At 36.4% G+C, this 14,369-nt stretch overlaps 1 long non-coding RNA gene across 1 annotated transcript in view; it reads left to right on the top strand.

The window, feature by feature from the left end:
- Nucleotides 1-7,725, top strand: part of LOC137228891 (uncharacterized) — a 155,033-nt gene extending 147,308 nt beyond the window's left edge. Inside the window, exon 3 of the long non-coding RNA XR_010945404.1 lies at nt 7,597-7,725. This is a non-coding gene — a long non-coding RNA (uncharacterized lncRNA). The remainder of the gene's footprint in view (nt 1-7,596) is intronic.
- The last annotated feature ends 6,644 nt before the right edge of the window (nt 7,726-14,369 follow it).

Raw genomic sequence — 14,369 nt, 5'->3', positions numbered from 1 at the left:
TTAATGCATTTAAAAAATTTTTTCTCATTTATCTCTGTTTGTTATTTTTTATTTATTTTCAGGTTTATCTCTCTATTTTCTGTCTCTATCACACACTGTAAGCTCCTTGAATTCTAGGATCACATCTATTCATTATATTGATAGCCTCACAAAATGCCTAATAAAATACCTAACTAATATTTGTTGAATATATGAATAAATAAGGAAACAATTAGTGGGTTTTTTTAATGTTCTATTGTATCTTTTATTATTTGGCCTTTAGCCTGCTGCTTAATTTAATTAACTATTTTATCTAATAAAAGTTGTGCTTTTTTTTTCAATTTTTGAAAAAAAGAAAAGCTCGATTTAAGAATCTAACTAAAACTTTTTACCTAGAAGAGATTTTGACTTCCATCTTTTAGAATTCACATTGGACAGATCTGCAGGGCCAACCCTGCTTATAAAACTTACATTTGATAATAGAGCTGGGGGAAAAAAAAAAGAAAATATTAAACCCATTAAACCTACATCCAGAAAGTCTCTTCCCTTGAAAGGAGCTGATATGGAAAGGAAAAAAAACTGTGAGGAAAGAGGGCATGAAATATTTTTTGGTTTACATCTAGCCTGCAGGACAGATCTTAGGCTATTTGGCCTGTTAGATAACTCTACCTCCTAAACACAAACTTTATAGTTTTAAAGGGAGGCACAAAGCAGCTTTTATTGGAAAATAAATGCTTGGTTATATTTCTGTGAAACCCAGACATTTTTTAGGGAAAAAAAAAAAAACATAAGAAGTAATTATTAAAAAAATCAATATTGTAAAATACCATGGTTTATAATATACTACAGAAATCTAGCTATTTTTATATGAAAATTAAAGCAAAACATCTAATTGGCACTGCTAATTAAGAGTAATAATATATTATTCTTGTGAAGCCCTGGCAAGAGCAAAAATCTGAAAAGGGGCAAAGATGTCTAATATTATACAATGCAAGTAGCAGCTGGTAAACTATAGAAGCTTGATGGCAAATGAATGTGATTTTCCTAAATTACAAAATTATAAATAATTTTCATTTATTTAAGAAGGAAAGTAACAACCCTCTTGCGTATGGAAAACGTAAAACTTGGTATGCCTGAATGAAGAATAATTTGTGTCACATGAGCCTTTTTGCCTATAATTTACTGATAGTATTTTTTATTAGTTCTCAATTCAATTCTACTTGTAAGAGAAAAAAATAATTTACTTCAGTGTTTCAGCACTTAACATATTATGACCTTCATCCTTCACTACAAACATATTTATCCTACCTTGCAAAGCTGTAAGCCCTATGGACAGGGAATGGATGTTAAAAGGAACAATCCATTCTTCTTTAAAATGGGGAAGGGACTGAGGCCCTTCCTAGAAATACTGCCTCTTTATGCTACTGTCTCATTATACCCCATGTGTGATGATGCTAAGAAGGGATGTTAGTTGGGGTAATTTATAAGTGTCAGAAGCATATATGTTATTTCCCTTCTGTATCTTAGTAATGACATTGGACTTTAAGATTCTCAGAATGCTTACAGTTTCTCACGTCAACACATATGGGTACTTCATGACCCTTTCTGGAGTAAATTCCAATATATTCTACTTTCCTATTCAACTCTTTACTATCATATGTTTACTAGATTAAATACCTTTTCGGAGGAATAGAAAGGCAGTGAGTAAGTTAGGTTTAAGTCATGACTTGATAGCTGAATGGTTCAAGTATTTCTAACACCTGCAGTGAGTTTTTCAACATGGAACTTTTGAGTCAAAGAAACAAGGAAGCACATGTCCCCAAGACTTAACTCTGGATACCTACAGGTTTAATTGCATTAAATTAATACCAGCACAATCCTTGCTTAGCTACCAAACCTGCACAATAGAGACTGGTGAAAATGTGTAGCCAATGGAGGTGAGGGAAATCCTTATCCTCTTCCGGGGCATCTGCTTTTAATTTATATTTGAACACCAAGATGAATATAAAGGGTGGCCAATTTCTTTGGTTATGTCTAAAAATATGCTTACTACAAAGAACCTTGGAACTTTTCCTGTACTTGCATACATCAGCTTCCTGGCTACCTAATGCTGACTTCCAGACCTCTTGTTTCCATTCCTTCATCACCAGCCCTATTGCCACTACCTCAGTTCAGTCTCAAATCATTCCATTTGTGGATTACCCTAAGTTTCTTCTTTCCACCCCTACCCATATTTTCCACATACTTTAATAATTTGTTCTTTTTCATGCCTACTTATTGTCGAATATACCTTGTTCTTAAAATATGTTAATCCCTCTTTATTTCTATGTTTCTCAAACTGAGTTACCATACACCCTAAAGTGGATCAAGAGGCACTTGAAACCAAAGGATACACAGCTATTGCGTGTCAGGGGTTTTGTTGTTGTTTGATTGCTATTTAGTATTTGTGGAGAAATATATTGTTATAATATTGAAATTACACCAATATATACGAAATGCAGTGTAAAATTTGTAAAGGTGATTACAAATTCAAGATTTACATCAGGCTTACCATGTGGATGATGGGTTTTACACAGTCCTATTTATTAAAAAATTTCTTTATGTTAGCTACTACTGTTTTGCTCATGTTATAAACAAGGTAACAGAACAGCATGGCAGGGGCAGGGAGCAGCTGAGGAGGGGGAGGGGAGAAAGGAAGTGAGGAGGAGGGAGGAGCTGCAGGGGGAACAGTGGGAGAGGGAAAATGGGGGAGGAGCTGCTGGGGAGGGGAGTTTATGTTTTTTGTTTGCATATTTATAGTCATTTAGTGAGTGTTTGAAACACTCCCTTCACTGGGCTACAGGTGAATTTCCTGATGAAGAAATAAAATTCTGCAAGGACATATTTCCAGCAAGCTATGGAACTCAGGAGCCTAGCTCTTAACCAGTGACATACTGCCCCATGGAACCTTTATTCTTGAAGGAGAGTTCTGAGAGCTTACCTCCCTTTATCTTTACCTCCCTCTACCCCTTCTTATTTTGAGTGTACCTCCTCTCCTCCTACCTTCACCTGCTTCCACTCTCCCCTGCCCTTACAGTATAGTGCCAGGGACATTTGAAAAGCACTGTTTTGTTTCATGACATATGCAGGTCTTTATTAGATGGCCCATGCGCACATGTCCAATATCATCTTCAGCCTCTTATGTTGCTCTAATTCTACTGAGATTTCTTGCCTCACCTTCTCATATTTCTGAATCATTGATAATGCCATTCCTGCTGCTTGAAATCTTTTCCCTGCTCCATCTGGTTCATTTTTGTCTATTGATGAACTCTCATCTCAAATGATACCTCTTCTATGAATACCTCATTCTTGAAAAACAATTTTCTATTTCATTATTAATCCCATGGCATCTTGTACTAAAGAAAGGCGTTCAGCATTAGGCAGAATCAAAATAAAGATAAAAGACAAAAAATGTGTGGAATGCTGGTCGAATGGAAAAGTGATGTGTGAAAAGAACCAGGATGACTCAAAATAGCAAAAATTAAGAATCATGCACTTCCTGATGATACCATGCAATGCCACCTATAATCTTGCCAAAGTTATTAAACCTGAGTATGATCAAAGCTCTGGATCTAGCTGACTATTTGCAGGTGACAGAACAGAAAAACACATCAAAGTGCACTATGAAAATAAAAATGAGATCAGCAAAATATAGACTGTGGAACTCTACAGGTCAAATGGCCTGGGTTTTAGCACATGAATTCTAAGAAGAAAAAGGAATACAGGGAGAACCTGTAGATTTTAAGAAACTTGAAATACATATTGAATTTAAGCTTGGGCAAGACTAACCTATAATGTCAAAGAATGCACATGTATGTAGTAAAATCTAAGAAATACAGGCATTACTGAAATAGTCAAGAGAGTAGATACTTTGGGAGAGAAGAAGGAGGCTGTGAATGAGAAAAGGCATATGAAGGGTAATAATTCATTAACATTTTTGTATTGTGTGTTTTTCTGGCTAGAGGCTGATTACTTCCTCTTTTGGGGAGCAGCTGATTAACTCCACACCCCAAACACTTTCCTTATCTAGTTCTCACACCCTGGGGCCACTGTGCATCTGTTGTAATTGCCCCAGGGCCAGGTACCTGACAACTAGCCACAGCTCCTATGCTCTGGCGCCTGAGAAATTATCGAAATTATCCAATCCACAGGGAACCTGTAAAATTTCGTTAAACTCACCCTGCATGCTGTACATAAACTGCCCCGCAAAAGCTGCAACTTGGTATCCTGTTACCAGATGCAACCCTTTGCGTGTGGCCCTGCCTGGCAGCCTTCTTCTCAGAGCTATAAGTAACAAACACTTTTGTCTTTCCTCTGTTTCAAGTATCATTATGTTGTATTATCCTGCCATAGAAAGAACCTTTAAGTCTTTTAGAACAACATATAATCTCACAAACGTTACCTGTGTGCATTCTACCTTAGAAATGAGTAGAGGATGTGTGTCACACAATGAGTAAGACCAAGATTGACAGAGGGTCCTGGAAAAATGGGGTCTAACCAGGAGACTGGTGAAGAGAAGCGTGAAATGACGTCTATAAAATAAGACTAGAGAGGAACTTGTAAAGATGGGAGAAGGACCAGGAGCTATGGGAGGACAGTTCCTGGGACAGGGAAGAGAGGGTTAATGATAAGATACAGTATTTGGAAAATATATTGATAGTTTATTGACAGGTCTGTTGGAGCAGGAAGAAGAGGAAGAGGTGAGGAAAAAGGGAAGCAAATAAAAGAAATGAAACAAAAGTTGAGAAAAGTGTATAAGAAAACAAAAAATCAAATTATAATTCTTATTTCAGTTGCAACTATTAGTCACATATAAAGATTAATGTAACATTGGCTATTTAACTAATAGCTAATAGTTATAACTACAGTAGGATAATGGAATGGGGAAACACAGGGTTTAAGAATAGAAACCTCAAACATAGTGAAAGGAATTCAGTAGAAAATTTGATGAACCAAGAGATAGCATTCTACAGCCATTATATAGAGCTAAGGAGACAAATATCAGAGGAAACAACTAAAAGAATTGAGATTGTTTGGCTCCAAGAGTGAGAGTACAAACTCAAGATAACAAAACACTTATTTCCACTTTCAGTAAAATGGCAACCTACTTAGGTAGCAATAGCCAAGTCACTATTTAAAATTATTAGAATATTTTTCTAATATCCTGACTCAAACTTTCTAACCAGTAACGGGCTTATGTTTGTCTTTTTTTTTCATATTTAGTTGTATTTCATCTTTTTTGTTACAGACCCTGTCATCATGCCTGGACTTCCCCAAACTGAAAACATTATGTCTATACATGATCTCTAAGTCAGTATATGATCAAATTGTAGTTTCTGAAAGAGATGCAATTTTGAATTAATATCAATGTTTCATATTTCTCTTTCCTGAATAAAGAAGAAATATACTTTCTTGTTTCAAAGCAAAACAAATCCTAAATGCTTTCCCATATCAGTTGGAGTAATAGAAATAGATTTGGTCCATTGAGCAAAACTATCTGCATTAGGCTTAGGAGTCACAATAAACCATAGGATTACAAACAAACACAGAGATTTTAGAAATGCCCACCATCTTGTTGTACCATTCCCTAGAGGAGAGCACAAAGCTGACTTTCTCCATTGCAAAGAAATAAGACGTTTGTGTTCAGTTAAAATGTTGAATTGTATTTTGTGCATAGATTCAGAGGCCCAGAGGCAATGGGTATATTTTATGAAAATCAACTGAAATAAATAGAAGTATGTTATATCATAATTGGAAATAGAACAGTGCCCTTTGCAGGAAGGAATGTAGACAAGGATAGAGGAGAGGAAAAATGAGGCTAAAAGTATGGACTATAATCATTCTTAATGTATTATTCATTTTATTTTTAGCCAACAACCCAAAACAGATCATCGAGGCTGAGATGCCTATTTCATGGTATGCTCATAAAACAAAAACTAATTATAGTATATATATACATATATATATATGTATATATATAATATATTCACTATATATACTGTATTCATATATTCATATCTTTGAATAAGCTCAAATATCTGTAAGTGGTATATAGCATTTTGGGAACACAATTCAACCATTTAGCTTCAAACATTTTATGCAGCAATGTTTGAAGTCACAGGCAATACCTCAATTACTAAATCCATTGGGAGTTTGTATGTTTGCTTGTTTTTATGAATCTGACTTGAATATAGAGAAGGCTGGGAAAATACCACTACCTAATGGTTGTCTGTTAACAGTTGTAACTAAAGAGGAAGACAGAACACAGAAGTATTAGCAGTGTCAGGAAAAAGGTTCTCTGAACAATTATGATGAGGTCTTGGGATCTACACAGTGGATTGTAGGGGACTGGAACCCATTTATAGTTAAGGCAGGACTGCAAGTAGAAGGTGTCCACTGAAGAAAAACACACAACCTAAAAGTAGCAAATTGTTTTGTTAGGGGACCTCAATGAGGACTATAGCCTGGGAGACAGGCTCTCAGATAGCTCTGAGGAAATGTTCCAAAGAGGTTAGTGAGGAGTGAGGATATATAGGAGTTGTTGCTGGGAAAAAACAAACAAACAAACATGTAGCAGAACATCAAAAGATTACTGCTAATCACAAAAAACAGACGTCTCAAGTTGATGATTTTAGTGCTTTTCTAGGTATTGGAAGATGCAAGAGTTTGAGCCCATTGAAATTATTCCTTAGATATGCATCTTAACTGTCTAGGGCCAGTATCCTTGTTTTTCACCATCTTGAATTCCCTTCAGGGTGCACTGTTCGGGTGGGGTGGGAGAGACTGCAGTGGCTGATGACTTGATGGTTGCAACATCCTTTATTTACTGATATGGCAGGTGATAATCTTTGTCCACACAGGTAAAAGAGCAGGTGAAAAGAATCATCTGCAAAGTATTGAAACAGGCCAGAGAGACAGGGAAGCAGGTTTTGGAGGCAAAGCCTAATGTTGCGTTCTCAAACTTGATTGTGCATGAGAATCACCTGGATGGCTTGTTAAACCACAGATGCTGCATCACAGTCCCGGAGTTTCAGATTCAGTGGGTCCAGGGTAGAGTCTGCAAATATAGAATATTAGGTGAGCCCTGTGCTCCCGGAAAACAGCGATGGTTAAGAAATACCCCCAAACTTTTGTTTCCCAAACTTCCCCCACCATTCTGTGTTTTGAGAAATGCGTCCTCTCCAAGAACCACTCTTTTCCAAATGACTTAGAAAGACTCAATGCCCACACTTTCTCATAACTCACATAGATTTGCAGATGACTCCTGTTTACTTGTGACAAAGCCAAACACAGACCCTCCACCTTTCTGTTCTTAGTCTCCTGGAGTAGAACTGTTTGTTTCCCTGAAAAGAGCTATTTGCTGAGATAAACTCCCTTTCAGCTGACTGAGACATCCCCTGATTGCAAAACAATCACAATGTAAGTCACTCCTCCTGCAACTTGTTTTCTTCTCACTACAGAAGTCTAAGGCAAAACCGACCTGCTGAGACACTCAGATCTTCTATTTTCAGTTTTGCCCTATTGCAATGGTTTGAGTAAAACCAGTCTCCTTACTTTTTTCTTTTTTGTCTTCGATAGGCCCAGAATTTTACATTTCTCACAACTACCCAGATGATGCTAGTGCAGGAGACCACACTTTGGAAACTGCCACCCGAATGCAGTTATGGGCAATTGGGAGAACATCTGATTCACCCTAGTAAACCAAAGGTAAGCCATTACGTATGTGAAGCTGGTAATTGCAAAAATTTTTCTCAGGTGAAAATTAGGACCTGCACTCAAAGTGGAGGAAACCCACCTCCTAGGTCTCGGGGGTGAAAGAGTAAGGTTTCTCTGCAGATTATGACGTTATGGCCTATCACTTGGCAAGGAGTCATTCCCCAAAGTAGTGTGACCCAGGCACATGAGGAAGGCGACAGGCCTGTAGACCTGCAGAAACTGAAGGAGGAAAGGGGTCCTTCAAGATGTGGTAAGTAATCCCAGACTTTAAACTTTCTGCCTCCTGTATTATTGCTACCATAGTAGTTAAGTCACGGCCATAGTTTGTTTATGAAGCCATTGTTGTGTAGTTCTCAGATTTGAGCCATGTTTCTGTAAGGTCGGATCTTAACAAACGGCCCCGCGAAACAAAGGAAAGCTTCAAGTGAGCTTTATGAGGGAGCGCTCCCGGGCGAGGTTCACTGGTCCGAGAGAAGGGGGCCAGAGAAGTCGCGTCCAGTACTGGATGAGGGGAATTTTTATTGGGGTAAAAGCAGAAGGCGGCTTGCAAGGGGAGGAAGTGGTTTGCTATACAGGGTAATTCCTTATTTGGTGAGGATACAGCAGGGCCAGGTGTTGGTTGGTGTGTTGTGGGGTGTAAGCCCATTTTCCCTTCCCGTCAGCCCCATTGTTTTCTGGGCAGGAAGTTAGAGTCTCTTGTTGATTCCCAGAACAGGTGAGGTCGTTATGTCCCAATGCCTCTCCTACCTCATACTGGTCGATGTTTTCTCTTACCCCCCCGCCCCCCGGGCCTCCTTTCACCCGGGCTAACGGACCTTACAGTTTCCATATCTTGTCAGATAAAAACAAAAACAAAAGGCCCAAACTCTATTTTAACTTGAGAAAACAGAGATGAAAATACCTAACAGAATTCATGCTTAAATAAACAGTCAGCAATGTTTTAAACATTGCCTCTGTATTGGTCTTTCATGTCAGCAAAGTTAACAATTTGTGTGCTGCATCTTAGAACAGCAGTGTAGGCGCTCTCTTGCATTACAAACCTCGTGGCATGACATTTCTATCTTTGGCCCAGCATTAATGATGTTCCATTCTGACCCTCTTGTGTGAAGGCAGAGCTGGAGAGTACAGCTTTGATAGCAGTGTTTACATGAATGTTTGATAAGCATCTGTCAGCTCCTAGCCCTCTACAAGCCTAGGAACACAAAAGAAGCCAGGGAACCCTGGAGCTTTTGCCACCTGAAAGCATAGTCTGGTGCGTTTGCTGAATTTCAAATCAGCATTGAGACTGTTCTCTTTGTAGCTCAGATTGTAATTTATGTATTATTTACTCAAAGAGAACAAACAATAAAAGACAATTGCTTTTTCTAAAAAGGGTTTTGATTATGGAGGTCAGAATTCTTTTAATGTACACTTATCTTGCTACATTTTGTTTGTTCCCACTGGACACAAAATATCATGCAGATTGAAGTAGATTTGACAGGTTAAACTGAGTTTTAAGAATATTGACTCTTCCTCTTCTCCCCTCCTCCAAATCATTATGTATTTATTCCTTGAAAGAAAAGATGGTGCTTAGGAAAGGCTTTGTCTGTGTACAAACAGAGCAATCTATATTTTGTGTGTCTTACTGTGGGGCAATTCAGAAAAAAAAAAATTTTATATATTGATTGGTTTTGAATTTTCTTGAGACCCTCACACCTTTCTTTTGGCAATTCATGTTGTGCTCTTTGTTCAGTAATTCACGACTCCTGAAATAGGACTAGAGACAACTTTTGGTTTTAGACAATTCAGAGATATAAAAAGTTAAAAATTTTGTGGTGCCAGAAATACCAACTTCATCCTCTTAAAATAACGTCTTTGCAAATTCAGTGGCATTTCCGCCACGGAAAATGGATAAAATAGCGTACTGGTGCCTGGTATTCTATAAATATCAGGTATTAGAAAATATTACAATTAGCATTGTGTAGTCTGCATATTATGCTGTCCTAATGAAATGGTATATATAAATATGCTTTCATTAATGGGAAGCCCCTCAAAAATAAAAGACAGGGAAATATTCAAAAGAAAGGACAAGGCAAGATATCTAATGACCTGGAGGTGCCTCTCATCTTTCCTGCTGACTACTTGTGTTAAGTTGACTGAGTTGTGTGATCTCTCTCAGCTTGTTAAATTTGTTTGAATTTCTGGATCAAGCTATTCTTGAAGCTACTTTTATCCTTTGGATTTCTGATTTACATGAGCCGATATATTGTTTAAAATACAACAACACTTAAACTAGATTAAGACTGTTTTAATTTGTAACCAAAAAAAACTTTTGAATAATATATCATTTCTATTTAGAGTCAATTCACCAACATACTATCATTAGATACTCAATTTAATTCATCTTTTTTGGTACAGATCCATTCCCTCTTCTTATTATGGCTTGGATTTTCTTATAGATATGTGTTAGGATTGATCATTTATATTTTTAACAAATGTTTTCCGTGTTGCATTATCTTTGTAAATGATTAAATTAGCATTCTACTTCTATATTGACTTTCTGAGTGGGTCTATCCAAGGCGGGGGATATGCTAGCTACGATATCACGTACACACACATTCTGGTACACAGGAGAACTATCACAGAAAATGAATAAGTTTATTCCAATTAATAAATTAGAATTCTGTTTTTATTACTCCTATGAGCAAGATTTATGGTTATACACCATTGAGAGATAACTTCCTATTGATCTATTGACAACAACAAGTTTCTAATCAATGTTTTAAGGACCAACCCTGTAAAATGGTAGATTCACTATATGATGACTACCTTCCTACCTCCCATCTTGACTGTGGCTCCTGTTTGGATATGATCTTACCAACCTTAATTCAGAAAAATAAGCATGCCTGAGCTATCTGAGCATAATTTTAATAAGACATTTCTTTTACATTTTTACAACATAGATATGGGAAATTTGGAGAAATGTATGTGGTTTTGCAAAATTTGTTCCTTGGATGTAACATGAAAAGCAGGTCAAGTGAATACATAAGCTTGAGAAATGCTACGTTCTACTCTATAAAACATCCTTCTTTATTAAGTTACATCTAAAAATGGTTAAGACCTTTTGAATATTGAAGACCTAATTTGACCACAGCACTTTTATTTCATGGAATGTCTCAAGGGATGTACTTTGGGAAACATTTGACTAGTGTGAGGGTTGCATGAAAAATGGAGTGGGCATTAGGATTAGGGGCATAGTTTATCGGCAACTCATTCATAGCCTTGATTTTAAGCCAAATATTATATTTTATTCCTTTGTACAAATAAGGTTATTAAAGAGCTCAGGATTGGGTGTGACACTTTCATATTTGTACCTAAGGATGATAGTTTTGAGTAGCTTTATACAATAAGTTATATCTTCTGGTATTAATCACTTAAAAGTGAATTATGCTTTTTTCTCTAGATGATGAGAACATACATGCTAATTTTGTTAAACCTACTTTTCCATACTTTTCAAATTTTATTATTATTATTTTTAATTGGGATATAATTGATGTACAATGTTCTGTTAGTTTCAGGTGTACAACAAAGTGAATCAGTTATACATATACATATGTCCACTTTTTTTTTCTTTTTAGATTCTTTTCCAATATAGGTCAGTACAGAGTATTGAGTAGAGTTCCCTGTGCTATACAGTAGGTCCTTATTAGTTATCTGTTTAAAATATAGTAGTTTGTATATGTCAATCCCTAATCTCCCAATTTATCCCCCCTTTCTCCCCCTGGAACCATAGGTTTGTTTTCTACATCTGTGACTCTATTTCTGCTTTGTAAATAAGTTCCTTTGTACCATTTTTTTTAGATTCCACATATAAGCAATATCATATGACATTTGTCTTTCTCTGACTTACTTCACTCAGTATGACAATCTCTATGTCCATCCATGTTGCTGCAAATGGCATTATTTCGTTCTTTTTTATGGCTGAGTAATATTCCGTTTTATGTATGTACCACATCTTCTTTATCCACTCCTCTGTCAATGAACATTTGGGTTGCTTCCATGTCTTGGCTATTGTAAATAATGCTGCAGTGAACATTGGGGTGCATGTATATTTTCGAATTATGGTTTTCTCTGGATATATGCCCAGGAGTGGGATTGGTGGATCATATGGTAGTTCTGTATTTATATTTTTAAGGAACCTCCATACTATTCTCCATAATAGTTTTACCAATTTACATTCCCACCAACAGTGTAGGAGGGTTCCCTTTTCTTCACACCCTCTCCAGTTTATTGTTTGTAGATTTTTTGATGATGGCCATTCTGACTGGTGTGAGGTGATACCTCATTGTAGTTTTGATTTGCATTTCTCTAATAAGTAGTGATGTTGAGCATCTTTTCATGTGCTCTTTTGGCCATCTGTATGTCTTCTTTGGAGAAATGTCTATTTAGATCTTCTGCCCATTTTTTTAATTGGGTTGTTTGTGTTTTTAATACTGAGCTGCATGAGCTGTTTGTATATTTTGGAGATTAATCTGTCGCTTCATTTGCAAATATTTTCTCCCCCATTCTGTAGTCTGTCTTTTCGTTTTGTTTATGGTTTCCTTGCTTTGCCAAAGCTTTTAAGTTTAATGAGGTCCCATTTGTTTATTTTTGTTTTTATTTTAATTACTCTAGGAGGTGGATCAAAAAAAATATTGCTGCGATTTATGTCAGAGTGTTCTGCCTATGTTTTCCTCTAAGAGTTTTATAGTATGTGTCCTTACATTTAGGTCTTTAATCCATTTTGAGTTTATTTTTGTGCATGATGTTAGAGAGTGTTCTAATTTCATTATTTTACATGTAGCTCTCCAGTCTTTCCAGCACCACTCATTTATTTGATAAACAAGTTTACTCTTAGGCATTTAAAAATTAATGGTTCTTCATTTAAGGAAGATCAAAAAATCTTAGAATACAGTATTAAATATTGAGGAAAGATGAGAGGATGGATGCAAAACTAACAGGAGAAAATATAACAGTCTATGATTGATGTTACTAATTAGAGGAAATAAAGAAGAAGAAATAGTTGCGAAGCATCTTGAAGATGCATGTGTGTGTTAAGAATTGATAAATATATAGATCTGGCAAAGGATGGAAAGGACTAGGTTTCTTGGATTGTGTAGAGATATAAATAAATCACTGCCATCAAAGAACTTATTTGGAGAAAGAAAACTAATATACACAAATCCACTTAAAATATTTAATCGCATTGCATAGAATTGACTAGAAGAGGAAGTAGAGTTTATAGAAGTGGAGATCAAGGATACGTAGACGATATAAAGAGACAAATATAGGAGACGATGAGGTTTACAAGGAAGATTTAGATAAGCAAAGGTGAGATACAAGGGTGACTGAATACAAGAGCTGAAGAAAGAGGATGGGATCTGAGTGTGGCATATAGAGAAGAGAATGACAAGGCAGGTCTCACTGAAGTTGCTGCTGTGTGATCTAAGGGAACAAACAAAATACAATTTTTTCTTTACTTGGAATAAAATACTTGGGTTCATTTATTCACTTTGAGAATCTGACTGAATTAATAGTGTCCAAGATGTCACTTCCTTAAATGTTACTTAGGAGTCCTGAATGTGTTGCCTTGAAAAAAGAAGGAGCTGATCCACAAATATCCTGCCAAAGAAAAGAGCTTGGAAGTGTTTAGTGACATAATACAGTATCACAACCAGAGAAGAGTGAGGAGGGAGGAGTGGGGAGCATAAGAAGTGTTTGGAGAGAAAAATCAAGGGTGAAATCAAGCAGGGCTATAGGCATGATAAAACTTGGGGTCCTTCTTTAAGTGCAATAGGTAGGCCTTAGGGAGTATCAAGCAAGGTAGTAACATGATCCTAGTTACATTCTAAAGAGCTTACTCTCTGTACTGAATAAAGATTGATCCAAGTGTGAAAATTGAGTAAACTTGAAGCCTAGTGCTGTAGTCCTGGTAAAAGATGCAATATGTGCTGACAACATGTAATAAAACATGTAATAAAAATAGTGGATAGATTGGTGATAGATGTTTTAGGTAAATCAACAGAAATCAGTGATTTGGATGGAGAGTGAAGGAGAAGAAATCATCAAGAAAAATTTGCAGGTTTTTCAGTTTAGTAACTGGGTGACTGTTGAGTGTTAACATTTACTGCCAAGGAGGAGATATAATATGAATATTTTTGAACAATTCTAGATCTTTTAAGAGATTTTAAAGTAAGCACACACACAAACACAAAGGAAGATGTTGCTGGAGGTAGTATATAACATACTGAAAGAAGGGAGTAGATTCAGAGAAACTTAAAAGAAAGTTTTTACAGCAAAAGCATTTGGGAATATGGACCTGGATCAAGATTGTGGATAGAAGTGGGAATTCTGTAGAAAGAGTAGCTCTTAGAGGAATGTCTTAATAAGAAGTTCCAGAAAAATTCACCAATAATTTCTTCCCTATCACTTACTCAGAAGATTAATGATTTATCTACAGTCATTCAACAAGTTTAACCTTTGGAAAGTCATTCCCCTTCAGCTAACTGTCTGTTTCCTTAATCTTAAGAGAGGGTAAATAAGGAGATACAGCTCATCCAACACTAGACAGATTGAGTTTCTGAACCAAATGATAAATTTAGTCTTTCCTTGTGTGT

The sequence above is a fragment of the Pseudorca crassidens genome, chromosome 1 (assembly GCF_039906515.1).
Source record: "Pseudorca crassidens isolate mPseCra1 chromosome 1, mPseCra1.hap1, whole genome shotgun sequence".
NCBI lineage: Eukaryota > Metazoa > Chordata > Mammalia > Artiodactyla > Delphinidae > Pseudorca > Pseudorca crassidens.
Note: the sequence above shows the minus strand (reverse complement) of the source record. Positions and strands in the feature narration are given on the sequence as shown.